Here is a 25,864-nt window from a genome sequence, read left to right on the forward strand (position 1 = left end):
CAACTCAAGCTATAACACATGGCCCCATTTAAACACCAATAAGAAGGATGGTGGGAGTGACTCATTCTGTTCTAACACAAGGGTTTCCTCTTTCTTGATAGATGGATGGACGGATCAACTTCCTCTCCCCTTCTCTCTTTGTGCCGGGGATTGAGTCCAGGGCCCTGGCCATATTAAAACACTTTACCGCTAAGTACCTCCCTAGGCACGTTTCAATAACATGAACGGAAGCATTTCCTTTTGTGCCACTGTGACAAAACACCTGAGAACAGATAATTTGTAAAAAAAAAAAAAAACAAACAAACAACAACAACAACAACAAAAACCCGGTAAGTTTAATATCTTAGAGTTCTGAAGGCTGAGGAGTCTCAGATGAGGGCTCCAGCATCTAGAGTCTCAGGAGATTCTTTCTGCTATTTCTACATGTAGTCAGAGGACAGAAAAGGCAACAAAAGAGAATATCTGCAACGTGAGGACAGAGCCCTCATGCCCCTATCTCTTCTTAAGAGCTCTACCTCTTAATATTAACACACTGGGGACACCCTAATTTTAGATGTGATGTATTCAGACCATAGTAACAGGTACTGATTTGGGTATGCATTATTTGATTCAACATTCCTTAGGAACTAGATACAATTTGCATTGTTGCTTCTAACAGGAGTTCTTGACCACTACTGGTGAATGGTGTATCTTCTTGTATAAACACTGTGTGGCATGATTTACTAATTTATCCTATTAATGGACACTGAGTGCTTCTGTGTGTGTATGTGTGTGTGTGTATGTGTTTAGAAAGTCTAATTTGATTATAAACATGCCTGTGAATATTTTTCAAGGGAAATGCTCATCAATTTTCCTTGGATCAAAAGTTATAGTTTAGTTTTAGCCTATATTTGCAAATTTACTTTTCCTAGTTTAGAGTTATCATATAGTCTCATCAGCAATTTGCAAACATTCCATTTGGTCCAGAGACTCATACTTGTTACTTTATTGTATTTTCAGTGTACATTTCCTTGATATAAACGTTTGTATTGATTAATAGCTATTTTGGACACACACACCCCCTTTTGGTGAAGTGCATGTTAATCTACCCATTTTAATTAAAGTTTGAGTATTTTATATTAGCATTTTCAGCACTTCTCAACATATTCCAGACAAGAATGCAAGTGTACTTTTGTAAAACACAAATGTTGAAATATTTTCTTTGAGACTGAAATATCTCCCCAAAGTGAGGGTGAAGATATAAGACAAAGTTCTGTTCCAAGAACTTTCTTTGTGGTTGGGGAAAAAATGTCCCCAAGTTATTTGCCTTGGAGCTGGACTAATAGGGAGGAATATTTTAGGAGTAGAAACATAGTTGTTTGGAAATTGGCCAGAGCTATTCACCATCTTTCAAAATCTACCCATTGTGATATTTTCATACATTCATATAACATACTTTGATTAGGGCATATCTACCCATCTATTACTACTTTTCTGTTTTGAAAATGTATTTTGTTCCAGGTGCTGGTGGCTCACACTTATAAACCTAGCTCCTCAGGAGGCTGAGATCTGAGAATCAAGGTTTGAAAGCAACCTGGGTAGACAAATCCCAGGCTTAGCCACTTCTTGGAAGTGAAGGCCTGGCTCTGTAAACAGAAAAAGTGGTAGAAGGCCCTAAGTACATGCCCCAGTACTAGCATAAATAAATAGTTAAATTAATAATAGTATCAACAAATTACATATATATCCTGGAAATAAACACATTGTAATTCCCATTTCCAATGCCTGGGTCTTTGTACCATTCAGAGTGAATGTATCAGCACAAGGAAGACAAGTTCTCTTGGGATTTCTTCAATGGGAAGAGAAATAAAAAAAAAAACACAAAGAAGGTGCAAATAACATGCCCAATAATCCTCTATTCATTTTTTGCTGTGTTGTTGAAAAGTAAAACAGAGTGTAGGGTATGGCTCTGTTGTGTTTTTGGGGGGTGGGGGTGGTATTTGTTTATTTGCTGGTCCTGGGGCTTTAACTCAGCCTGAGCACTGTCCCTGAGCTCCTTTTGCTCATGGCTCTACCACTTGAGCCACAGCACCATTTCTGATTTTTTTTTTCCTGTGATGAACTGGAGATAAGAGTCTCATGAACTTTGCTGCCTGGGCTAGCTTTGAGCCTCCATCCTCAGCTTTCAGCCTCCTAACCAGCAGGCTACTATGATCCTAACAGGTGTGTGTGTGTGTGTGTGTGTGTGTGTGTGTGTGTGTTGTTTGAGTAATAACATACTATGATCTTATTTTCCTCTTGTTTTACTTATTTGTGGTGTTTGGGTTTGAACTCAAGGCCTTGCACTTGCTAGGTAGGCACTCTGCCAGTTGAACACACGCCACCCCATATCTACCACTCTATTGGCTGTCAGTATTTCTCAAATAGGGTCTCATTTTTTGCTTGGAGAGTCACCTTCCTATTTGCAGATCTTAAATAGCCAGGATGACATGTGTGCTGCACCATGCCTTTTTCTTTAATTAGTTGAAATGGAGTCTCCGGAATATTTTGGCTGGGCTGGCCTTAATTCATCCTCTTGGTCTCAGCCGCCTGACTAGCTAGGATTACAGGTGTGAACCACTGTGACTAACCTAGTTTTCTATTTGTTTAACAATGTATTTAAATTCACCTGGGCCATCCAAAATATTACCTCAACAAGTAACCAATGTTAAATTATAGGACTTAGGGACATGGTTCATGTGGTAGAGCTCTTGCCTAGCATGAACAAGGCTCTGGGTTCAATCCTTACTACCACCAAAAAAAAAAAAAAATAGTGAGATGTTTTACAATTTAAAAATCACTTTGTCTGATTACATGGCTGAAATGGTAGAGCACCAACTGAACTAGTATGGGCCCTGTGTTCAAACCCCAGTCCCATTAAAAAGCAAACAGTAATATTTTCTTTGAGATCATATATATATATACATATATATATTACTTAAAGCGTTTCTGTATTTGGACGTAGGCAGTTTCAACTGTTCAGTAGCCAAGGTGGCTAACAAATAGCATAGCTGGAAGCACACAATTAATAATATGCTTTACAGATTTTTAGGTTTCCTGAAAAGGAGATGAATGTGTTCTATCTCCAAAATTAAACCTTTAATTCCTCAGAGGAATTTGCTAAGTAAGGGATATGCTAAATAAGCCCATCCTACAATTTCTATACAAAAGATGTTTCAATAATGTTTTCAGTAAATAGTCTAGAGATAGTGAAATATAGTTAATTTTTCCAACTTTTTAGTGAAGCAAACGAAACAAATTTCTTTTTTTTAAAGAAAGCCTATCTTTTTATTGCAGGTTCCTAGGAAACCAATTCACAGCCAATTTTCTCCAGATGCAACATGACATAAAGATGCTTTTGCACCATCGAACAATCAAGATAATCTTGTCCAGCATGCACACCACAAACACACACACACACACACATACACACACAGATTTTGTGCTGGACAGTTCTCTAATCATGCCTTCAACGAAACTTCTCACTTATTATATGCTATTTTAGTCCCCAAATTCCATGAACCCATTGAAAGGGCAGGCACACCAGACAACTCATGCTGTGGCAGTTTCCAGTAACCAGTGTTAAACGAAGAGCCTTGGGAAAGGCTCGTATAAAAGCACTGGTAAATATATGGGCAAGCCAGAATAAGAAAAGACTAATAGCCACTAGCAATAAGGTGTCTGGCTTTCTTTCCATTTCTTGGCATATTATGTACTCATGATAAATCCCAGGGTTCAAGAACTGCTTAAGCAAATGCTTCTCTTTCCTGTGCATATCAAGTTTGTGATCGTCAAGTCTCAAAGCACCAATTTTGAGTCAATGCATTGTCATGTATTGATGCCTACAAATTCTTCATATATCCCTAGACACTGGTGCCTGACTTTGCTGTGTAGCACCTTCATAAGGGCACTCCATAGCTATGGTGATTTAACATAAGAAGTCTAGCTCAGGTAGCTTGTAGGTATTCACCATTCAATCTTCCTCCTGTTTCAGAAAGTTGTTCAAATCACTCCTTTTCCCTTCTGTGAGGTTTTGACCTGTATGTTTTTCTAAATAAACACCTCCATCACTTTTGTTCCTTCATCCATTAAATCCTGCCTTTATTCTCCTTGCTCATAATTAAACCTTTTCTTTATCCTTTAAGTATTTGTTGTGTTCATGCCTTCTGAATTTCTCTTAAATACTACAAGCGGGGCCTTTTTAACTAGATAAACGAATCTGGGTGAACAGATTAGAAAATGCAAAGTACCTTACTCTCAGGTTTGGTTTCCATCAAATCTGGTCCTTAACATTCCCACTGGACACACCACAACTATGAAGCCTTTTAAGCAGGACAAAGCAAACTTTCAATTGCTCCGTGTCTCAGGCTAAGGGATCATATGGAAGAAATCAGAAGAATGGAGAACTTGATTTCTTGCCAAGCGCCGTGGGAGACTCTTCACAATTCCTTTCAGCTGTTTTCAAGCCATAGCTCGAAATGTCTCGAGGTTGTCAAATACACGTTTGCAATCGACTGCCCTCCATTCCCAGCCCAAAGCTCTCAAGCATCAATCACCTCTGGCCCTTGGATAGATACTAACCAGCGAGGCTCGGGAATCCCGTTTCCGCAATACAGCACTTATTTCTAGGCAAGTACTGACCCAGCTGACGCAACGAAGGGGGTGTAGCTCAGTGGTAGAGCGCATGCTTTGCATGTATGAGGCCCCGGGTTCGATCCCCGGCACCTCCACGTGCCTTTTTGTTCAGACGTCCTCTTCTAATTTATTCCTTTAAGAGACACAGATTTAGCCCTCCTAATTTTTGTCTGTTCTATCCCCACATACATGTGGTAAAAACAACACAACGGGTTGTCTTGAATCTCCCCCTCCCAACTCTCCTGTGAGTGTCCACGTCTCCTAAAGAGATGTCTTTCCGCAGGGAGAAGACAAAAAGGAGGCGGGTGGGACCGGAGCGGGTTTCCACGGGGGTGGGGGAGTGTGGGGTGCGGGGTGGGTGTCTTGAACTGGATCAAAAGCCTGCGCATCCACAGGCAGTGCACGCAGACCCCCGTTTTGCCTCATTATTAAAGAGAGGAAAGACAAGAAGAGAGGATGGGGCGGGGGGCATTGTGTCGACCCACAACCTCTCTCCTGCAAAGGACACACACAATAGAGAGACAGAGACAGACAGACAGACACATACACACACACACACACACACACACACACACACACACACACACACACACAGAGAGAGCGAGAGCGAGAGAGAGAGAGAGGCCACCGATTTCTCCCCCAGTCTCTATGGATCTCTGCAGAGAGCATCATGAATAGCTGGATCCAGCAATGAGTCTTCGATGGCTGCGAGCCTGGTTTACGTCTACAAGTTCAGCACTCTAGAAGACTGAGCAGGGGGCGGGGAGCTTGAGGCCAGTTGGGGTTACCAAATGAGACCATGTCTCAAACATCTTTCACGAGCAAACAAAACCAAACCACCCTGGACTGCTGTGGATCGCGCGTCTTGTCAGAGGAGCAGGTCGCAGGGCGGGCACTGACAAGGGAACGAGAGGCCTTCCAACACCAAAGTAGAAGCAGTGAGTATAAGCAAGGTATTCTCAATGGATGGCCCAGGATTCGTGTTCCGACATTTCCTCAATTACTCCATTTTTCCCTCCCACCGCTTTTAATCTTACTATAAAACACTGTCTGGAAATTCCTATCAACAGCAAAATGATGTCCCTATTTGAAGAAGCATGTTTACATGCTTCAATCACGTGGTGCTCTATTCTCACTGGATTTCTGTCATAGTTCATAGGCCTCTTACAATATTTAGAACCTTCTCACTTTTTGACTCAATGGAGAAATAGTGCAATTCCTAAAACATCCATAAATTGTCTTTTCCAAATGCTTAAATGAGTCCAACAATGACTCTGCAAAATGATATGTTACAACGATCAAATGAGATACCCACATAAGTACATTGGGGAAAACCTCAGAGCTTAACAGAAGAGGTAAAGACTGACAGATGACCACATCATGACCCGAACATTCTGGTTCTGACAGTTCTTCCCCAATACCACCCCATCGGTCAGATATCTTCTTTTTCAGATTCTAGAAAGGTTACGTATTAAAATGGTATGCTGCAGGTTGTCTGGACTGAATACAATCAGGCATGTGTGTGGCCCTATGCTCCAAGCAGGGAGAAGAATTTATTTAAAAAATAATAAAAGGAAGTTTCCTTTTGGACTACAAGCTTGATTTGTTTTTTAAAAAGTCTTTTGTTCAAATTCCATTATACTATGTGTCTTAATACTTCCATCTTCAACCAGTAAAGGGAACCATCTGGTATATGTCACAGTGGGGGCGTTGTAATGACAGATCCCACTGACTGGCACACAGCATGTGTATTTTCTTTCCAGTCTGAAGTCAAACTTGAATGATCCTTGCACTAAACTACCTGGTATAGTGTGTGTTTTAGACATATGACCAAGACCACTTTTAGAACAATTGAGATGTCATCTACAGAACAGCTAATTTTACCCTAATTTTACAGAACCCTCAATTATACCCTAAATATTGTTGAGATTGAACCCCTTAAAGCAAGCAATTACACTGATATTGCTGACTTCTCCCATGATTGACTGGCTTATTGACAAAGTCTCCTGCCTACAGGAGTTTGTGTTGAGCATCTGGTATTAAGTATCTGTATCCCAATATTTTTAAATACAGTGGAAAGAAAGGGAAAAGATAAGCAGACAGTTGGCATTAAGATTTCCCTAGTAATTGAATTTATCAAAAGCCAAATGTCCACATCACAGAGAATATGCAACACTTTGTTTTCAAAGTTAATGCAGGTTTGTGGTGTGGCTTTCCTTATGTTTCCTCTTTTTCAAATTCCCAACTGAGAAACAAGCGACTCTGTTCACTTACAGGTATGCAATATAGGTTAATGAAAAGTTTCATGTTTAAGGCATTTGGTTTGCTTTCAAAAAAAAAAAAATTCTTTTCCCCGAGAGGTAGTAGGATCTGGAAATTTTTATTTATAGCACCCTAAGTTTTCACACTGCTGTGTCTATAGGATTAGCTCTCCTGGGTAAAAAATATGCACATGCATTTCTTTCTTTCTCTCTCTTTCCCTTCTTTCCTTTCCTTTCCTTTCCTTTCCTTTCCTTTCCTTTCCTTCCTTTCCTCCCTTCCCTCCTCTCCTCCTCCCCCTCCCTCTCCTCTCCCCCTCCCCCTCCTCTCTCTCTCTCTCTCTCTCTCTCTCTCTGTCTCTCTCTCTCTCTGTCTCTCTCTCTCTCTCCCCCCACCCCCACCCCCGCTCCCTGGATACTGTCTTTGACTTATTTTGCTTAAGGCTAGTGCTCCATTACCTGAGTCACAGCTCCACTTCTGACCTTTTCTCACAGACTGCCCAGGCTGTCTTCCTACTGTGATCCTCGGATCTCTGAGTAATTGGGATTATAGACGTGAGCCATGGCACCCAGTTACTATCTCTCTCTCTTACACAAAAGCGTCCCCTGTGGGTGGCCGAGATAGCTCAGTTGGGAGAGCGTTAGACTGAAGATCTAAAGGTCCCTGGTTCGATCCCGGGTCTCGGCAGGTTTTGTTTCAGTTGATCCCTGTCAACCCTACAAACTATATTTTACAATTTGTGTTTTATAATTGCTATTTGGTAGGACAATGGAGCATGGGCCTTGAGCAATGGGGACCTGCGTAATGTGTGTGTCTTGCTTTCCTCGAATCTCCATCCAGCAATTGCGAATGAATTTTAATGCTGTGCAAATTAAAAAAAAATGATCTCTAAACTTTATGTTGAGAATTTATAACTTAAAATTGTCTTAATTAAAATGACCTTAAATAATAGATTTTGAAAATACCATCATGTGCGGTGGGGAGGAGAAGAGACAGAGGGAAGGAGGAAGAGAGCGAGAGAGAGGAGGGAGAAGGAGAGATTTATATTTTAGTGTCTTTTATGGCAACTTTCTTATGCTTTTTGAGTATGGGACTCAACTCGGTATTTTCCATTGCATTCGGGCCTGTGTATTATGTAGCTGGCACTGAACAGTATTAAATGAGAATTCCTAGTGTAGTGTCACAGTCTTTGAAGGCAGCGCCCCCTTTCTCTTCCTTTGACTACCCACCCATAGTTGAATTATAATCCCAAGACCCCTGGCAACTATTGTATTAAAATCCATGCCCAAGTCTGCACACCCTCCTTGAACTTTAATTTGTCGTTCTTGATTCCTTACACAATATAAAGATTGGACTATATAACGCACAAGACAATTTCATTGGAAAATGCGTTTTGGAAAACTTAACCAACAACCCCTCCCCTTCCCCCCAAATAAGTACTAAGCACTACAGCTTCACTTCTCATAAAATACTGCCTTGAGTGGGTGTAAGAAAATCTGGTTGTTTTGTTTTCAAAGGCTTTGGATGTTACTTGTGATATACAAAATGGGGATTGAAGAAGAGTTTGAGAGTAGAAGGACGAGAAAATGTAGAGGCCAAGGCCCCGCTGGGATTTGAACCCAGGATCTCCTGTTTACTAGACAGGCGCTTTAACCAACTAAGCCACGGAGCCCCCGCTGAATACCTTTTGGTTTCCTTTTATCAGAGAATACAGGTTCAGACTACTGTAGAAAAACGTTATTAGAAACCCCTAAATAAGTGATGACCAACATTTCTCAATGAGAGAAATTTATAAGAAACTCAACTTTACATATACATTATATATACATATGTGTGATATATATTGTATGGGTTTGTTTCAGCATAGTTCCCAGATATATAAGATATATCTTATTACTTTTTATCGGTTATATACAACATGACAAAACAATAAATTCGACTGTCTATTTCATTACCGAATCACAACCGTATTAACAATTATAGAGCCCTGTTCAGTATCGATTAAGAAAACAAGAAAGAGGCTGTAAATTTTCCAAGTTGACTAGGAAATACAGTTTACTTAGAAAGTTCATTTAGCTAATACTTCATGCAAGAAGATAGCACTATTTTCAGAACAGGGGCTGATGAAAAAACAGATACGCCCTGCCGAGACCCGGGATCGAACCAGGGACCTTTAGATCTTCAGTCTAACGCTCTCCCAACTGAGCTATCTCGGCAGACACGGACCACTTTTTTGTCCATTTCTGTGTATGTTGATTGGGACTAACCACTGGCGGTGTGGATGGATAGATGGAAGAGGCAGACAGGAAAGAAATGAATTTTTTCAAGAAAGGCATTTCTGCTCCCTGCATCTTGGCAGTTGACCCAGACACAGCTCAAAAATTTAAAAAGCTAAAGGAAAAAAAGACCCAAACAACCACTCTTGCGGTTCTTTATTTCTTTCTTGTTTTTGTACGTTGGTCTGATCTAATGTTCAAAGATGTTGAACAAAATGGAACCAAATGACTAAAACCTTGCTAAAAGAATACCAAATATGTGGATACTGCCGAGCAAAGCGCACATCACACGATTCCCAACTTACTTAAAGACAACAATCAGGAAATTAGAAAATTAAAGATGGCATTTCCCATAACAAGTTTTTCTTCACTTTGAAAACAAACAAACTCTGAAACTTCAATAAGTAAGTTTCTATTTGGTTCATTGGTTATTCAAACAAGGGAGATGTTTACCATAATGAGGGAGCTGATGAGGGAGATAATATGATCAAAGTATGCGGTGTGTAAATATGAAAATGTCAGGATGAAACCCATCATTTTATACAATTAATTTAAAAAGTTGTCCCAAATCAGCATAGACTTGGATCTACCCTTCCTGATTCTTTCATAAATGCTAGAATCGGTGCTTGATTTCTTTTCTTTTTAGCTTTTCAAGAAGTGATGCTATCCCAAACACATCCCGAATCTGAGGCCAGAAGGGGTAGAAGAAAGAAAAGGGTGGTGCATGTATGAGATAATGTATATGTTTGATGATTTGTATGTAGCTATATATATTTTGGGGGGCATTAGGGATTGAGCACAGGGCATCATCCACACCCCCGGCCCTATATTTATTAAATAAAATATTAAAGAAATAAGATATTATGGAACATAAAAAACAATCTACATAAAAAAGCAAAAGCAAGCCAAACCATTACCTTGTCATCAGCAAAAAAAAAGGGTTAATCGGCTAAGAATGCATTGTTGGATGAAGGGGTGGGAAAGTGGAAGAAAATCAGAGAGGGGCTAACAAGATTCGACAAGAAATGTACTTAATACCTTACTTATTTCACTGTAACCCCTCTATACATCACCTTTACAATAAAATAAAAAAAAACTCTTAAAAAGAAAGTATTGTTGGACTTTAATTCATACTAAAGATAAATGTATTCTGATCTTCCTAAGTAACACACTTTAGCATGTACTGAGATGAATAAGTTTGAGTGATCTTTAAAAAAATTTTAAGTGTACTGTTGATAGAAAGTAAGAATTGAAGGTAAGAAAGAAGGCACTCAGCATATATGTCTTTTGCAATATGGAGGTGTTGAGAATTGAACCTGTCTTGACGGAATAAAGATGGACAAAATAGAATAGAAGGCTCAGAAGTAAGTAATTAGATATACCATTAAATCATTTTCATCGAGAGGGCCAAGACCATTAATGGGAGAAAAACTACAATCTTCTCAATAAATGGCCCCAGAAATATTGGATAGCCACTAGCTCAGTGAAATTGGATCCTTACATAAGACCATGCAAAAAGTAAAATATTAATGGAAAGTAGATCACTACCTAGAAACATGTAGTTCTTGTATGCAGTGCGCTCTCTTTTATGCAGTTGCAATGTACTTTGATATTACATCCTTCTCCATCATCTCTTTCCTCATGGCTATGTGAATATGCTGGTGGCGGATCAGCAACAGAAGTAAAAGGAAACCACCCGTAAGACATATGGAGGTGCTGGGGATCGAACCCAGGGCCTCGTGCATGCTAAGCACGCGCTCTACCACTGAGCTACACCCCCGATGAATACTGGACTGTTTTATAGAACCTAGGTACCATTTGCCCATGTTCCAATACTTAAGTTGAAACAACAGCATTTGCTCTCTTATTGATCTGTTTTTGAACCCTCGAGTTTTCCATTCTGGAGTAGAAGCTCCCATTCGCGCTGTGTTCATCCTTATTGAACCTCTGACCACCGCTTCCAGCAAACTTCCAGGATGGGAGAGTCCCAGCAATATTCTCTGACATTACCAACTTCCCTCCTTAATATCTGCTATGTTCCCAGAGAAAGATGAAAAGCAGAGTCAAGGAATACCAAGATCGATACCATGAAAGCTGGTTAGGAAACTTAGGTCCGGGGGAGGGGGAAGAAGGAAGGAAATCAGTCACAACTTCTGCAGAACCACTGCGCCCAGCACCCTCATCCGGAAACGCGGAACCTCGTTCTGACCTAGGCAGGCCACCCCTAGTTATTTGAAGCCCCAGGATCAGCAAGGTTGGATGACTGTCAACCCACCGTCTGAGAACTGAGAACTGGAGAGGATTGTAGAGGAGGAAGGGGCTCAGGGGTGTGGGGTGCGGTGGCTCTGTGCTTTATCCAGCAAAGAACGCCCAGGTCCAAAAACCTTAGAAATCCGGGATAACGTAGAATCTTCCGGTGGAATCTGTATTTTCAGTCTACTTAGAACCTTCTCTCTTACTTGGGAGTAAACGCAGGAAAGACGATGAAAGTTCCTATCCAAATGTTATCTAAAATATTTCCCTAAGAAGACTTTCTGGGTGTTTCGGTCCCCTTGCCAAGCCTCTTCGGGTCTCCTGATTCTCTTGCTCTTCCGCATCTGCTGCCTTTTCTATTATTCACACGGGGTTTCCTCTCTACAATGACCTTAACGATGTATGTAGCTGCGAGTTAGGACGAAATTTCGGGACTTCAAAACGAACGGAGTCCGTATATGATCGATCTTTGTGTATAAATTTCGGATTTAAGTCTCACAGGCAGACCTGAAGAAACCACCACAGTATTTTCTGGAGAGACCACTCCCGCACCGGGGGTGTAGCTCAGTGGTAGAGCGCATGCTTAGCATGCATGAGGCCCTGGGTTCGATCCCCAGCACCTCCAGGGGTTTCTTGGGCTGTTTTTACTTTTGTACTATTCAGTTTTTACAGCTATAGGAAAGACGATGATGGGGAAGGAGCGGGTGAATATATCAAAACACACTGTACCCACATTGAAAAAAAAGTGAACTGCATAAAAAGAACTCTATATTTGTAGGCATTGGTCTATTTTCTAGTAGTAGTACTAGTAGTAGTAAGTATGGTCTTGTGTAAGGATCCAACATAATTCTGCAAGTGGCTATCCAATATTTCTGGGACCAGGTGTTGAAATGTTTGTCTTTTTCTCCATTTAATGGTCTTAGCTCCCTCGTTAATAGGATAGTCTGAAGGTTTACTTTTGAGCTCTCTATTCTATTTTATCCATCATTTACTACATCAAGAGAGTTTTCACGAGTAATCTCACATTCCTTTGATTCACTTCACAGTACTGGGTGGGGGGAGAAGGGGGAGGAGAGAAGGAAAAAAGTATCAGAGGAAGATTATTTCCTTTTTTTCTTTTTCCTTTGGCCTTCTTCTTTTTGGCACTATTGGTGTTTGAACTCAGGGTTACCCAGGCTACTCACGGTATTTCATTACTTGGGCAACCTCTCCTGCCCTAAGCCAGCATTGTTAACAGCACCTTTTGTTTTCACAATTGTGCCTGTGTGTAAGAGGAGGGGCAGAAAATCCATCCACTGATTTCCCCTGTCCCCACTTACACTGAAGGCAGTGGTTAGGATCAATCACCAAATGTGGCAGAATCTGGGTTTCAATTTCTGAATGAGGTGAAAAGGGAAAGCCATCTATCTCTCAAAGACTACAGGGTTTTGCAAACCTGGCAGTGAACATGAAGGTGTGCTCATATTACTCAGTTGGGAGAGTTGGAGACTGAAATCTAAAACTCCCCAGAGTCAGAAAGGCCCAAGATTTACAAAGTGAACTCTTCCTGAAGTTTGTAATTTATTCACAAACATCCTTCTGCATACATTTACTCAAGGAAAATTTAAGGCTAAGGGGAGAGAAATAGAAACCTCCAAGATTCTTTGGCTAAAATAAAAAGATTCTTTGATTTTTAGCAGTTCACACCTTTGTTCAGTATTTGAAGTCTTTAAATGAAAACCTGCCCTAAATACTGTGTCAGTGTTATTGGAGGACCTGGAGGGCTCAGGAAAAAGAGACCAAAGGCTTTGATATCAATATGTAGAGCATTGGTCCTACACAAGAGCTTAATACTGCCTAGGCCGGCCATTACCTGTGCTTTTGCCTAAACCACCTGTCTTACTTTAGAATATTTGGGAATGTTTCCTAGTTCATCCGCTGATGACAGTTGATGCTTTCAGGACATTGGCTTTGCTTCCCTCCCTCCCTCCCTCAATTATCTACATCTCTCAGTTGTTTGCTTATGTCAGTTTTCCCAACCAACTTGTGTCTACCCTTGCCCTATTCATTCCCCCCTACACCACCCCTCTTGTTCTAGGTTGGGGCTGGGGATTTGAGTCATTTCATACACAGGTGATGGAGTTTTGAAGTTGTCTTTTGAACACTTTGTGGCTGTCAGTATGCATGCACGTGATAAAGAGGAAGGGTGCAGTGGAAACTGAGGGTATCTTGGCATGTGGGATGTCTGAACAGCACTTAGAGTCAGCTGAAAAACCAATGCTGACACAGCTTCCCAGGCAACATTGCCAGCTGGAGAAAAACTTTCACTGCCCCTGGAAGAGTGCTTTTCTCTGAGTTAGTATTGTATTGACATAGGTTGGAGGTTTTCTTGGGGCTTGCCTAGAAGAGGTAAGTCACTTCACAGAGTCCCAGGTGAGTGGGGGATGCGTGCAGGCTAACAGGAGTGGGAAGGTTCTAGAATAAGAAATGGTGCTATCCAGCTAGAATCCAAATGTTCTCCTAATGAAGTCATTAGACAGTATACAATTCCTTAATCTCAGACATCATGAGATTTAACACAGTGGAGTGTGTTCAGCCAACACAAATCAAATATTAAAAAAAAAATACCCACATGAAAAATAAAGGTCATGGCCCAGCACGACAGCTGGGGGTGTAGCTCAGTGGTAGAGCGTGTGCTTCGCATGTACAAGGTCCCTGGTTCAATCCCTGGCACCTCCAGTTGAGCCTTTTGGCTCTGTTTTTTTTTTTTTTTTTTTTCATAATTTCCCTCCTTGTGAGAAATAGGAAGTCCAGTGGATTGCTTTTCGCATTCCTACTCTCATTTCTACTTGGGATTTAGTGTGTATCCCAGGCTCGGGCTACTCTGGCAAAAAGAAGACAAAAATGAGGAAAAAGAGGAACCGTCTCCATCCATGGTCCTCTACTTCCCAAGCAAAATGCCTGCGCCTTGACGGTGAGTTGATCCTGAAACAGGGCCAAGGAGGCAAAGACAAAAAGCAGTTCGTGTGAACTTTGTCAAGTGATCTGGGCTGCCTGGATCTTCCTGTGGCCATCAAGGCCCCTGAAGTGAGGGGGGGGGGGGGGGGGGCAGGCAGACGTGGCACCGCGAATCCTCCGTCCGTATTTCTAGAAAGCAAAAGAAGAGCTTGCTTTGACACTGATTTTGGACCCTGGGATTCCATTGTTTCGCGGGAGGGTCAGCTCACTCTCAGGTGCGCACGGCATTCCATTTCATCACTACGGGGTCTCGGGACCTCTCCCCCCCCCCCCCCCCACACACACCAAGCGCTTTCCTGGTCCTCAGAGTTCCCCCTCCCCCAGTCCCCTCCACTTCTGTTTATAAAACGGCTCAAAAGATGACAACGGGAAAACAGAAAGACTCAAAGAAGACAAGTTAAATGCTGGCCGGGGAAGGTTTATATCTTTGCAGATGAAGAAGACAGAAGTGAAACGAATGCCCAAAACCTGGACGGTGAGTGAGCGTCTAGCAAACCTAGGTACCCTGTGGCTGCTTCCTCCTCTTCCTCCTCCTCCCCTCCACCCCCCACCCAAGGCAAGTAAAGTGCTAGAAGAACGCCAGCCCTGAGATACCTGAATACCTGCTCTCAAAGGACCTCTCCACCGAATGAACGAATCACGGGCCGAGAAGATGTGTGAGCTGGGGCGCCGGGTAGGGATGAGTGAACGCGGCTGCACATCTAGACCGCGCCTCAGACTTGATCTGATGACGAACGCACCGGGCGTGAGTTCTGTGCTGTGCCACTACTATCCTGCATCAACGTCAACCCCGGGACTGAGTTTTGGATGAAGACTGCGAGCAAAGCCTAGGTGGGCTGGGGAGGGAGGGGGTGAATTGTGTCGTGCATCAAGCTTTCCTGATTCAAAATCTGGCAGGCGTGGGGCCAAGGCATGAGGCAAGGTTGAAGTTAAGGGAAGTGGAGAATGGCAGGCTTGCACGTGGCTCGTTCACACTGACTGTATGAATGCGATGGATGAGTAATTCACGCTTCCAGGCTTGGCACCTTTTCTCTTCGTTCTCTACGAATGAGGCAATTTTGGAGTCCTGAAGAACTTAAGGGGGAAAATGGTGAACATTTTGCTCCATGGAAAGATCTCACTCTTTCCCCCCCTACTCTTAAAAAATAGTTTATTTTTATGTTTTATTGTTATAAAGATGATATACAGAGGGGTTACAGTTACATAAGTCAGGTTCTGATGGCTTTTGAGATCTCTTGGATGGGTTGTCATAGCTAAATCTCTTTGGAGCACACCAGTGTGGCCAAGGTGCAGTAACAGAGGGGCTGGTGGTTTCGGATGGTGTGGTGAGGACAGGTTGGTGAGTGTAGAATTAGTATCCACTGGTTGTTTTGTCTTGAAAATAGGAGGCAGGTACATAAAGAATTGGATTTCTTTTATAGTTTTCTCAGGATTGAAGAGAAATGTTAAGCAAGTGACTCTATTTCCCTTTATATGGACTACTAGGGGACACATTGCTCAGGATCTTGGATAGCTTAGTTTGTAGGGCATCAGGCTTCTAGTCTGAGGGGTCCAGTGTTCAAATCCCTCTGTATCCACCCAAAGCCTTCTAAACTCAGCTTCAGTTTTCTATTTGTACCTTTTCCAGGTAGGAAAAATAGTTAATGACTAAAGGGATACTTCATGTGATGGATTCCAGATTTTGTTTGTAAAGACAAGACGGGGATGCATCCTCATAGCATAAATCCCGTCGTCTTTCAGGCTTATTCACTTGTACCTTTCCCCAAAGTACAGGGGTAAAATACTCTTCTTCTTGCTTTATGGCTTCTTTTTGCTTTATGGATATTGAATGGGGCCAGAAAGGAGTAGAAGATTTTGTATGAACACGGTTAATTGAAGGTGTCTACGAATTTAAAAAGCAGCCTTGTGAAGAGGAATTAGGAAAACAGTTTCATAGTTTGAAAATGAAACTGCAGGAATCTCTGACTAGGGTTCTGCAGCTACAGAAGAGAGGGAAGGAGACCATGAGACTTAAAAAGGGTTCAGGGTGACTTGAATATTGGGAGATGCATATAAAATATCCATGGAAATACAGTCCACATTGATTCCAAGAATAGCTGAAATAGGAGCCAAAAGTATGCTATAATTTGTGGTCAAAGTTTTGGACTCAGGACCTGAGCACTGTCCCTGGCTTCTTTTTGCTCAAGGCTAGCACTCTGCCACTTGAGCCACAGTGCCACTTCTGGCAATTTCCTGTATATGTGGTGCTGGGGAATCAAACCCAGGGCCTCATGTATATGAGGCAGGCACTCTTGCCATATCCCCAGCCCCCAAGGTTTTTAAAATAGATTTTTAGCCATGCGCCAGTGACTTGTGCCTGTAATCCTAGATATTAAGAGAGCTGAGATCTGGGAGTCATGATTTTAAGGAAGACTATTCACAAAAGCCCTCAAGACTCTTAGCTCCAATTAGCTAATGAAATACTGGGCCAGAGGCATGGTTCGAGTAGTAGAGCACTGGCTGTGAGCAGAAAAAGCCTAGTAAAAGTACAAGGCCTTGAGTTCAAATCCTGATACCAACACTAAATAAATAAACAAGATCATTAAAATTTCTTAAATAGCTTTCTTATGTTCCTTTATTTTGGAGAGATCAATTTCTTCAGCATCTTCTATTTTTGAACTAGTAAAACATTTTTATGTCTTGTGTGGATGGATAAAAGTAGTCCCTCTTCAACTTATGGGATTTTTAAAAAATGTGGATAGGTTGATCTTTTGTCAAATTTATTTTTTGTGCACAGATATTTAAATGATATGCTGCAAATTATTCTGTGTATCTAAGAACTTTTTGATAAAACAAATAATTATTTTCGGATTTACATCTCAATGTATTCTCCATCTGTCCAATTTTTAAAATATACAGTCTCTATTGTTGTTATTTGTAATTGTTTTAGATCTCAGTATGAAAATCATGTCTCTGAAAGTTGAAGTAAAATCAAATAATTTCTTATTGAAATTACTGTGTGTAGACTTAATAATACTTTAAAGTAGATGTGAAAATTGTTAAGGAATATGAAAAAAATATATCAATGGAAGAACTTTACTTTAAACTGAAATGACACTGGCTTCAGGTTAATTCTGGATAGCCTACTATTCCTGAAAATGCCTCAAAAATACCAGGAATTGTTTGGCTATCCAGCTGAGTTTCTTGTTACTTTTCTTTTTGCCCTCCTCTTCCCATAGGAACCTAGTTTTTTGTTTATTTGTTTTTATTTTTTAGGTTCCTCAAATTCCTAATAAACAGTTTTGGACTTGAGAGAACTCTGTTGATCTGCCAGAACTTCCCTCTCAGTTGGTTCAAAAGGCTCACCAGAGGGCTGGAATGTAAGAACAGGAAGCGGAAAAGGAGTAAGTCTCATGGAGCAAGAGAATTAAATTGGTGTCACATTCAAATACGTGTAGGCATCTACGTTTGAGGAGAACAGACAAAGCCAGTTTGAACTTGACTGTGGATCTTGATATACAACAAGCCTGATGTCCTCTGTCTTTGGAAAAATCATTGCTTTGCATTGTGTTGGAAAAAACTATTCCAAGTGGACTCTTACATATTCATGATATGAAGATTGCTGCCCTCTGTTTGCCTTCAGCTATACCTCAAAAATTATCTCATGAATTACTATGGAAGATGCAGTCTTTATACATCATTACAGAAACATTGATTCAATGGAAAGTTTAGGGTTCACTCAAGTTACAGAATTTTCTGTGGAACCCATTCTCTTACTCAGAAGACAAAACATACTTGCACCAAATGTATAGGAAAGCCTAGAAAACACGAAGGATACACTGAATCCACATATGTTCTGAGGGAAATGAGAAGCCATCTGAGTGATGTTTTGGAAGGAGTTCCAAGAAGGTGTATTGGAATGTCATTTCACCTGAGTATATTGAGATTTCATTGCACACACCATGTATGATATCCTTTGATGCTATTCAAACCCTTTTATGTGGGCCTGTCTTACAGATATGGAAAGAATAATTAAGTATATTCCAAAAGTTGCCCTGTGTTACAAACTTTTCAATGGTCAATGGTAAAGGCTCAGTTTAAAGGACTGTCAATGTTGAACTATTGTCTCAGAGTGTAATACCATACTCATACAATACATAATCTCATAGTATATATTATAATATTTATTTTCCTTGAGCTATTTATACCAGGCCTATTGGAGGCATGCAAAGGTTATTGTTTAGTGATGTCCCAGCTCCCATTTAATATCTTTGACTAAAGGATTTCTATAATTATATCACAAATCAGTTGATGAAGTTAAATCAAATAGCTAAATGTCAAAGTTAAATCATCTTTGCAATTTACTTAATTAATTATTTTGTGCCAGTCCTGGGGCTTGAACTCAGTGCCTGGGCACTGCCCCTGAGCCTTTTTGCTCAAAGCTGGCACTCTACCATTTGAGCCGCAGCTCCACTTCTGGCTTTTTTGATGACTAATTGGAGATATGAGTCCAGCTTTGTGTGTGTGTTGGGGGGGGGGGCAGATTAATTGGAGAAAACAGTCTCACAGACTTTTCTGCCTGGGCTGGCTTTGAACTCTGATCCTCAGATCTCCACCTCCAGGTATGAGCCACTGGTGACTGGCACATCTTTTCAATTTGGAATAAAGGGCACATAAATGGAGGGAGAAAAGGTGAGGGAATGCAGTCATCATATTCAATGTACATTATGTAAAAATTAAACTAGGTAATTTGAGGGTAGAGATGGAAGGGGAAAATGATGGAAGAAGTGACACTGGTCAAGATGTATTGTACTCATAACCTGACTTATGGAATTGTGATCTTTTTGTACAACTACTCAATAATAATTTTTAAGTAAAATACAGGAAATAGACAAAACAGAATGATCACCAAGGTCTTGGAACCTAGGAATATGATAGGTTTACATTTAAGACTTAGAATATGGCCATCCTGTAAAGAGTGCTCTCTCTTCCATTTGCTCATCATTAACATGCTAGGAGTGAACCCAGAGACTCACATACATTAGGGAGGTGCTCTACTACTGGGCTATCATGCCATCCCTTGCCTCTTTCTTTATATAATAAAGAACCGAAAGATAACTTTGTTACTTGCTTTAACAACTCACTTTTCTTTGTTTTTGTTGGTCATGGGTCTTGAACTCAGGGCTTGAGTGCAGTCCCTGAGCTCTTTTGCTCAAGGCTAGCCTTTCTGGTTTTCTGGTGGTTAATTGGAGAGAAGAGTCTCACAGATTTTCCTGCCTGGGCTGGCTTTGAACTGCAATTCTTCAATCTCAATCTCCTGAACAGTTAGGATTACAGGCATGAGCCACCCAGTGCCCAGCCCAGTTTTCTTAAGAATCCCCTTAGTAAAGTAATATTTGCCAATACTGGAGGAAAAATAAAACACTCAAAATAAATTTTCTGAAAATTATTATTTGTGGAGTAATGAAGTTGGAAAGGACAGATGGGAACATTGGTTTTGCAAGAATACCAACCCTTAGACAGGAAAGTTTGTGAAACTCATCTCCAATTAACCACCAAAATGCCCGAGATCCTGGGTTTGGCCCTTTACACCAAATTAAACAAAAAATAAATTAACAACTACAACAAAACCACTCAAGTGTGTTTTCCTCTTTGAAGCAAAAGGCATCACACTGTAGGGCACTGGTGGCTCACATCTAGAATCTAGCTACTTGAGGAGGCTGAGAATCACAGTTTGAAGGCAGGAAGGGCAGGAAAGTCCATGAGACTTTTGTCTCCGAATAGCTACTGAAAAGTAGAAGTGGAATTGGGGTTCAAGTGGTAGAGTATGAGCCTTGAGAGAAAAAAGCTAAGGGACAGTACTCAGATCCTGAGTTCAAGCCCGACAATGGCACAAAAAGAAAAACTCAAAAAAAAAAAAATCATGTCCCCAGCAAGGCATGGATTTAGTTTATGACTCCTTTTTACAGAAGTGGTATGGAATCTATCTGTCTGTCTGTCTGTCTGCCTGTATGTCTATTTATTTTGTGAGAAGATATTAGCTTCACTAATCAGGCTGATCCTAGTGCTCATAACTAGAAACTATTTCTTTTGCCTTTTCCTTTTCTGTAGATAGTTGGCCATGATAGGGAACTAAGATCTACCATCAATATCTCCTGCCAGAATGTATTCTCGTAACAACTGGTGAACTTCTATGGGCATATCATTATTTACAATTCACTCTTGGTGTTTTCACAAATATCTGCCATTTCAGTTTTATCCACTGTTATTTTCTTTGTCTTAAATTCTAACTTGCTTTACCATCCCTTGCTTTATTCACCCCTTCTTCTCCCCTAACATTATACAAATGGAATCTATTTCCACATTGGCTTCTTTTACTTAGTAATACATATTTAAAATTTCTATATGTTTTTCCTGGCTTGATAGCGGACTTTCTTTTCAGAATTGAATAATATTCCATTATTTGGTTGTACCATGGCTTATTTCCCTATTCACCCATTGAAGTGTCATCTTAATCACTTTTACGTTTTGGCAAATACGAATAAAGCGGTATAATCGTTTGTGTGGAAGTTTTGGGGTTGACATAGGTTTTTAACACTTGTGGGTAAATACGTCAGATGCTACAACTGAACCATATGGTACGACTATACTTTTGTAAGAAATTACCAAACTGTGTTCCAAAATATTGTATGATTGTGCATTCCCACTGAGTGTGAATTTCCATTGCTCCACATTTGGGTCAGCATTTGGTGGGGTCAGTGTTTACGATTTGGGGCATTCTGATAGGTGTTGCTGGCCTATTTTGAAATTGAATTGCTTGTTTTGTTATTGTCTTATTTGAATAGTTACTTGTATGTTTTAGAACTAGCCCTTTATCATCAGACATGCACCTTGCAAATGTTTTCTGCAAGACGGTGGCTCTTCTTCCCTTTTCCTCCAGTGTCTTTCACAGAGGCGACATTTAAAATTTAACGCCATCCAACTTACCAATTATTGTTCTCATGGAGCACTCATTTCTACTTTTGAAGGGTCTGTCCTCTGCCGTAGAACATCTGAACCACGAGAGACAGAATCTCTGCCTGTGCCTCCTGCAGCGGGGCCTAAGGCAGAGCGAGCTTCCAGTGCATCACCGCAGAGAAGCTGCATCCAGATTCATTCTTCTGCACCTCAAGCCTTACCCAGACTCAGAACAAGCTAGGATTCTTTGGGAAGCCAAGATTCACAGATGCGTGGTACTGTGTCAGATGGCCTGAGGAGGCCGGGGGGCGGGGCGGGGGGGCATTGCTTACGCACACGGGGTTAGGGCTGGAGTTACACATTTTCTCTTACCTGGACCGTTTCTGGTACTGGGGCTCGGTGGAGAAGCGACAGCTGGGAGTACGCTGTTGACTATTGGATGTAATCAGCTGAGGAGAAAATTGGATTGCATTTCTTATGATTTTACTTGGCCAAAATTCAATAAAATAAATTCTACGCCTGACGAGGAAGGGCGGAATCCCTCAGTTCTTTCAGTTTGGGGCTCGACTCGGTCAATCAACGAGTTGTTAAGCTTCTAAAATCGGATTTTCTCTTAGTAACAATTCGACTTGAAAGTTGCCGGCGTGGCCCGGGAGGAGGTTAATCGGATACGATTGGGGTGAGGTTTAGGTGGAATTCATTCTAAGGCAAACCCTCCTGCTGTAACTTACAATGTGAGAGATCCGGCTTTCACCATACAGGAAGTCCACCTAAGCTGAGTATTGCAGCGGGGGATGTAGCTCAGTGGTAGAGCGCATGCTTCGCATGTATGAGGCCCCGGGTTCGATCCCCGGCATCTCCAGCAGTGTTTTTCTTTTTTGTTTCTCCAGTTTTTTACACATCACCACCTCCTATCTTCCTGTCTGTCTGTCTATTTCTCCTCCACTTGGCTTACTAGCCTCCCACCGCATTTCCTGCGTCAGGAAGCCTTCCCTGCTGCATTATGTTAAAAGCCGTACAAAGCCTAAGGGACAGTTGAAGAGTGAAGTCATTGTACCATACATACATCCTGAAATAAGGAACACAGCAACATATAAAATAATGAGTTATTTTCCATTAAATAAAACCCTATCTATCCTTGCTGTTCAGTGGAAAATAGTGGGTAAAAATAAAGTGGGTTTTTTGTTGTTAGATAGATAGATAGATAGATAGATAGATAGAGATATATATAGATAGCGTGTGGGGGATGTAAGATGGACTTGGTTAGACATTACAATTGTCTGACAATTGGACATGGCACATGCCTGTAATCCAAGCACTTGGGAACTTCAGGCAGGAGCAGCCTTGTCTCAAAACTATAACAAAATAAAAACAAACCAAAATTGCTTAACAGTAGCGAGAATTCAACTAATGTATTCTGTGCAATGAGTAAAGTGAATTTTCTGGCTTATATGAGTCTTGCTTTGTACTTGCATACTCTGGTTCAACTGAGTGCTTTGGAATATAAATACCAATTTTGCTATATTGCTTCTGTCCACATTTAAAATGCCATGACTTTCTCCACAATTGTTATGAGGAAATCTAATCATTTATTTAAAAAATAATATTAGTTGGATAGTTCCTTATGTTGCTATATAACTATGCTAAGAGACTGAAACTCAATTGACCATTAGTGTTAGGTTCTGAACACAGAGTTCTTTTAGTTTTTCCTGAATACTTTTCATATTCAGTGGATAATTCAAGAATATAACTGCTTTTTAAAATTGTGGAACTTTGATACTTTACTAAGAATTGTTTACTATTTTGGAAATCAGTTGGACAAGTGGAGCATGACTTTTGAATTTAAACATCCAACACAATGTGTGCCTTCATCTATACTTGTTTCATTCACATTGGTCTTTATAAAGATGCAATATCTTGACTGTATCATTATTTTTTTTCCTAAAAGTCATTCTAAGTATTTGCATAGGGAAAGACACATTGTCTTATCATTGTATTTTAAATTACTTTCTTTTTAGTTGAATACTGTTTCTTGGGGAGGAAAGTTATGTAAATATCTAATTGAAATAGCTATTAGTTTTTCCCTAGTACTGGAGTTTGAATGCAGGGCCTTGCACTTTTTTTTGGCTGGCTTGCTAGGCTGGCATTCTACTACTTCAGCCACATCTTGAGTCCTAAGTATGAGTTTTTAATCTTAGGCTATTAAAGAGCATGTTGCAAAATAGAGAGAGCCTTTGTTCTGTTATGGTTAAGAACCATGGCTTAACTACATTATGATTCAGGTATATTGCTGCCTAAGCAAAATTATGTTTCTACAGACAAAGGAAGAAGGACCAAATGACTGCTGGGTAACTAACCCTGTGCCTGTCCATAACCCATTATACTTAGCAGCAAAGTCTACATCTAGCCTCTTGACTCTTTATTTTTCAGACTTCAATTACAATTTCCCTTTAAAGTAATTCTTAACTGGCCTAAGGTAACACCTTCTATAGGGCTTGTTACCTTGAATGCTTCTTCTCTATGGATGTTTCATTATTTATTCTTGTCATTCTCTTTCTCTTCCTCTCTGTCTCTCTGTCTCTGTCTGTCTGTCTCTCTCTCTCTCTCTCTCTCTCTCTCTCTCTCTCTCTCTCTCACACACACACACACACACACACTCATTTCTTTGCCCTTCTTATTTAAAGGCACATTTTTTTGGAAGGCAAAATTATCTTCAAGACACAACTTGAACCTATTTATTTGATCCAAACCTTAGTGGCTGCTTTTAGGAAAAGACAAGAACACCCAGAACATGGAATGAGTATACTTCAAAATAGACCCATCCAACATTCCTCTTCTGGGCCCCTAAAATAATTCTCCTTGCCAACTTTCTTAGTGCCTTTTCTGTTTTATTTTAAGTCAGATGTTGTGGTGCTGGGAAGAGAACTCAGGTCATTAACTCTACTAGGCAAGCATTGTATCCCTGAGCATACCCAGCTCTCTCTCGGTGCGCTTTCAGGTCTTGTTTTTGCTCTTCCAGAAAAGGAATTTTGGTTACTTTGTCAGATATTTGTGTGACAGATGTGGCATATGTCAGATGTTTGTGTTAAAGTGAGCCCATCTCCTCTCCATTACCAAAGAATAGCCAACTGTTCGAAATAACCAAGTAATAGGATTTTTCAGTGTATATTTTTTCATATCTCTGGGATTTTATGGGTTCCTTATGAAGGAATACTAAATATGTTGCTTTTAAGATTTGTGAGACAACATTGAGCCAGTAGTTTATAATATTTTGTTGTATAAAGAAAAATTTGTCAAGAAGAGTAGAAGAGTTGTGTTCTTAATATATATATACACAGAAGGAAATTTTGGAGGTGTAGTCATGATTGATTTCATTGGTTTATGTTCTAGTCTATCTCCATGTACATATCTATCTATCTGTCTGTCAAATACCATTGCTTCATACACTTTTGCCTTTTAAAAGACTTTTTATAACTGCTTGAGTTAGTGTTGGAGGCATGTTTTTATACATTTTCCATTTCTTCTCATGGAAACCTATTTTTTTTAAAGAACTATTATAGAGCTTTCCTTAGTATAATACCTAATGGTCCTTGAATAATGAGTGGAAGTAGACATGATTCATGATTCCCATCCCTTTGGGCTCAGTGCTGAGGTTTCTAATTTGCTTAGATTGTTCTTTTCATGGCTAATCTTAATGATTCATACTCTGTTGACTACCTGAGGGGAAGCTTCTGTAGGTCTCTGGCTTTTCTCTCCATGCATCTCAATTGCCTCCAGTAATTTATACTATAGACATTAACTGCCCATATTTACCCAGACTTCCAACTTTATATCCCAGGCATAAAGAATCTACAGGGCTATTCCTGGCTATCTATCTGTCTACTTATCCATTGATCAACTAAGATATTGGGATGTATTTTAAGAAACTAGCTCTTAAATAACTATTGTGAATGACAAGTTTGAAATTTGTAGAGCTGCAGGTTGAAGATTTCAGTCAGTTAATGTGTGGTCTTGAGTCCAAAGGCAAGATCTGAGGGCAAAATCTCTTCCTTCTCTTTTCCTTTTCCAATTAATGCCTTTAGCATTCATTAATTCATTGGCACGAGTTGGGAGGCCAACCCCACACTGTGGAGATTCATATGCTTTATCCAATGTCTGCTGATTTTCAGTGTTAGTCATAACTAAAAAATTCATTCACAGAAATGTTGGACCAAGCTGAATATTATAGTGTAGCCTATTTGATACATAAAACTGACTTTAGTGTCTTTGCATGGTCTAGAACCACCACCCCTGGATGCCATATGCTGATACAGTCTTTATACACTTTTTGGTTTCAGTGTCTTAAATATCATTACTTCATATATTTTTTGCCTTTTAAAAGACTTTTATATCTGCTTGGGTTAGGGTTGAGAACATATTTTTGTGTATTTTCCATTTGTTCTCATGGAATTGAGAGAATTTAAGGCAAATTCCATGATTTCTCATATTGA

The 25,864-nt window shown here is 40.4% G+C and overlaps 8 non-coding genes across 8 annotated transcripts; 5 read left to right on the forward strand and 3 right to left on the reverse strand.

Moving 5' to 3' along the window:
- Positions 1–4,676: 4,676 nt before the first annotated feature.
- On the forward strand, positions 4,677–4,748 carry Trnaa-ugc. The gene has a single exon. It is a non-coding gene; the product is annotated as a tRNA-Ala (tRNA).
- Positions 4,749–7,526: 2,778 nt separating this feature from the next.
- Trnaf-gaa lies at positions 7,527–7,599 on the forward strand. The gene has a single exon. It is a non-coding gene; the product is annotated as a tRNA-Phe (tRNA).
- A 911-nt stretch (positions 7,600–8,510) lies between these two features.
- On the reverse strand, positions 8,511–8,584 carry Trnat-agu. The gene has a single exon. It is a non-coding gene; the product is annotated as a tRNA-Thr (tRNA).
- A 471-nt stretch (positions 8,585–9,055) lies between these two features.
- On the reverse strand, positions 9,056–9,128 carry Trnaf-gaa. Its single transcript has one exon. It is a non-coding gene; the product is annotated as a tRNA-Phe (tRNA).
- A 1,768-nt stretch (positions 9,129–10,896) lies between these two features.
- Positions 10,897–10,968, reverse strand: Trnaa-agc. Its single transcript has one exon. It is a non-coding gene; the product is annotated as a tRNA-Ala (tRNA).
- Positions 10,969–11,994: 1,026 nt separating this feature from the next.
- On the forward strand, positions 11,995–12,066 carry Trnaa-agc. The gene has a single exon. It is a non-coding gene; the product is annotated as a tRNA-Ala (tRNA).
- A 2,021-nt stretch (positions 12,067–14,087) lies between these two features.
- On the forward strand, positions 14,088–14,159 carry Trnaa-cgc. The gene has a single exon. It is a non-coding gene; the product is annotated as a tRNA-Ala (tRNA).
- An 8,005-nt stretch (positions 14,160–22,164) lies between these two features.
- Trnaa-cgc lies at positions 22,165–22,236 on the forward strand. Its single transcript has one exon. It is a non-coding gene; the product is annotated as a tRNA-Ala (tRNA).
- Positions 22,237–25,864: the final 3,628 nt, after the last annotated feature.

Source organism: Perognathus longimembris, chromosome 6 (genome assembly GCF_023159225.1).
Source record: "Perognathus longimembris pacificus isolate PPM17 chromosome 6, ASM2315922v1, whole genome shotgun sequence".
NCBI lineage: Eukaryota > Metazoa > Chordata > Mammalia > Rodentia > Heteromyidae > Perognathus > Perognathus longimembris.